This window comes from Oenanthe melanoleuca, chromosome 4, assembly GCF_029582105.1.
Source record: "Oenanthe melanoleuca isolate GR-GAL-2019-014 chromosome 4, OMel1.0, whole genome shotgun sequence".
Classification (NCBI taxonomy): Eukaryota; Metazoa; Chordata; class Aves; order Passeriformes; family Muscicapidae; genus Oenanthe; species Oenanthe melanoleuca.
In genome coordinates this window covers 52,137,437-52,140,033 of record NC_079337.1, presented here as the reverse complement: position 1 = coordinate 52,140,033, position 2,597 = coordinate 52,137,437, and positions in this window count along the sequence as shown.

Sequence of the window (2,597 nt, the reverse complement as noted above, 5' to 3'; positions counted from 1 at the left end):
CGCCCGGCCCTTCTCTTCCCTTCCCGGCGCTGGGCGGAGCTGGGCCGGGCCGCCCCGGGGCAGGTGCGGGGCCGTGGGGGAGACCTTGCTGCCTGGCAGGCGGTGTCCTGCTGTGAGAGGCAGCTCGGCAGAACCCCTGGCTGGGCTGGGAGGGGCCTGTTCGTGGGCTAGCTTTGCCTGCCACGCAGAGTGTAGCATTAGGCTGTTGAGAACAGCCGCTGTTCCCGCCCGGGCGAGGGCGTTCTTTGCTCCTCGGGACGTGTCTTGTGGGCTCAGGTGCTTCTGGGACGATCCTCAGGGAATAGCAGCAGCCTGCTGGGGCTGGGGGCTTAGCCCAAAACTGCGTCACAGGGGCAAAAACATATTACCCAGCGAAACCTTTGTTTTTTTTTTTTTTTGTTTTTTTTTTTTTTTCTTTTTTGACACAATTTTTGGGAAAACAGTTACGCCAGCAGGAGGTCTGGGCCAGGCTTTGCACCTTTACTAGGAACTGCAGTAAAGCCTCAGCAGGTGGGAACTTCCCTGGAGGTCGGGCACCTGGCCGCAATCGCTGTCCTGTGCCACGGGGACTGGCAGGTTCCCATTTCCTTCCTTGAAAAAACTAGTAGGGAATGTAAACAAATGAAGAGGCGCGTTAAGTACGCTGTGTGTTTGTTCCAATGTTTAATTGTAACCAGCCCGTACTTGGTCAACTGAATCTGTTAATGAAATCTTATCTGGTTCTTCTGTTTTACAGTTTTAAGCTCAGACGGCTTTTTGGCGTGTGAAGTATACGTAGCGACCGTCCAGCTTCTGTAAGTTTAGTTAGCCTGATTAGGATCTTTTGGGCGTTTTAACGAAGTAATCTTACACACCTATTTGAATTGTTGGCTCATACTATAATTAGAGCAGAAGAGAGCTCTACAAGTTAAACTGTCCCCCTTCGCGGTCACCTGCGTTGCTGGATGTTGTGTTGCTGCTGCCTTATGAACGCGGAGCAGCTGCTCCTCCTGCTCTGTATCACAGGAGGGCGCTCACCTAAAGCGATAAGCGCACGATTTTCTGTGTATTCCCCTTTTTTCCTTCTGTTTCTTCCACTCCAGTATTTCGACATAGTGCTCAAATACTTAGAAGCAGATGACAAAGTCTGCTCTGTTGGTTAGAAGGATAGGGACAAAAGCATGAGGGGAATGTCCCAGCTTATTTACGTGATGTAATTCTTAGTAATTTTAATCCAGGTGGCTAATTGAAGAGTATTAGCTATTTGGAATTAAAATTAATGGTTTGTTAATTACTATGATGGTAGTGTGTATTTTTTTTTAATTATTGAGCTCTCGTAGTGTTTGAACTCTGCACTAGTGAAAAGGGAGGCGATGTAAAGGCTTTGTTAGCTCAAGACCTGTGAGCAACTTACAGAATTCTTACTGAAGCAGAAGATGAAAGCTACCAGTTAACTGCATGTAGAAATACAGTAATATTAGTAGATGAAGGCATAAACCAGAAAAAAATTAGGTTTTTTATTATTTTTTGCTATGAAGCTAGTGAGAGACTGGAACAGAGTGCCCACAGAAGTTGTGAATACCCCGTTTCAGCAAGTGTATGAGGCCAGGTTCAATGGAGGTCTGACCAGCTTGGTTTAGTGGAAGTCATCTTAGTCAATAGCAGGAGAACTGGAAATAGATGACCTTTAAGACCCTTACAACCCAGGCCTTTCTATAAAATAACTAATGAGTTATTTCTTGTTTATTTTTTTTTTCAAAATAATGAACTCTCAATCTTTTTAAAAGTTTGTGAATTGACTGTTCAATGGAGCATTATTGCAGCAGCCACAACTCACTTGTAGCTAAATGGAGGTGCAGTATTACTTAACAATCTGCTGGGAAAAATGTCAGACTTCTCCTTTTTAGTCTGATATTTTTGTTTGCTTCGCACAGAAACATCCATACAATTTTCTCTACAGAAAATTACACCCAGTTGCTGTAACCTCCATTTATGTGTTTACTAGGCATCAAATGGCTATTTATCTGGAGTCACAGTTGACTGAGTTCACTTTTAATAGAAAGGGATAGAACAGAAATGCAATCGTGAACAGATTTTATCAAATATTACAGATATTAGTAGTTACATAACTAAATGACACTCAGCTTAATTCCGAAGTCCATTTGCTGACAGGCAACCCTAGACAAAACAAACACAAGGCTAGCATTTCAGGAAGGTTATATTTTGTCAGTAACCAAGAAAAGTGATTTTTCCCCTGTAATCCAGATTATGCATATGTTAAATTCTTATACCATGCTCTTAACTACAAGAAAAATGAATAGTAAATATATACAATTACTATTTTTATCTGAGAACTGATATGCTCCCAGTATAACCCTTAATCTCAGTTCTATGCAAGTATTTAATGCATGTATCTTTCTCCCATATTTCACCAAAACTTGAGGAAATCCCTTCTTCTATAGACAGGGTTGGGAGAAAGCATCCAGGCTGGAATCTGATGCAGTATGTTGGAGTTATAGTTGAATTCTCTTTTTTCCAGTTAACAACACGTGTTTTGGAGTCATTGAGTCCGGGGTCTCTCTGAAGAATTCAGAGAGAAATCAGAGTGCAGGGATTGA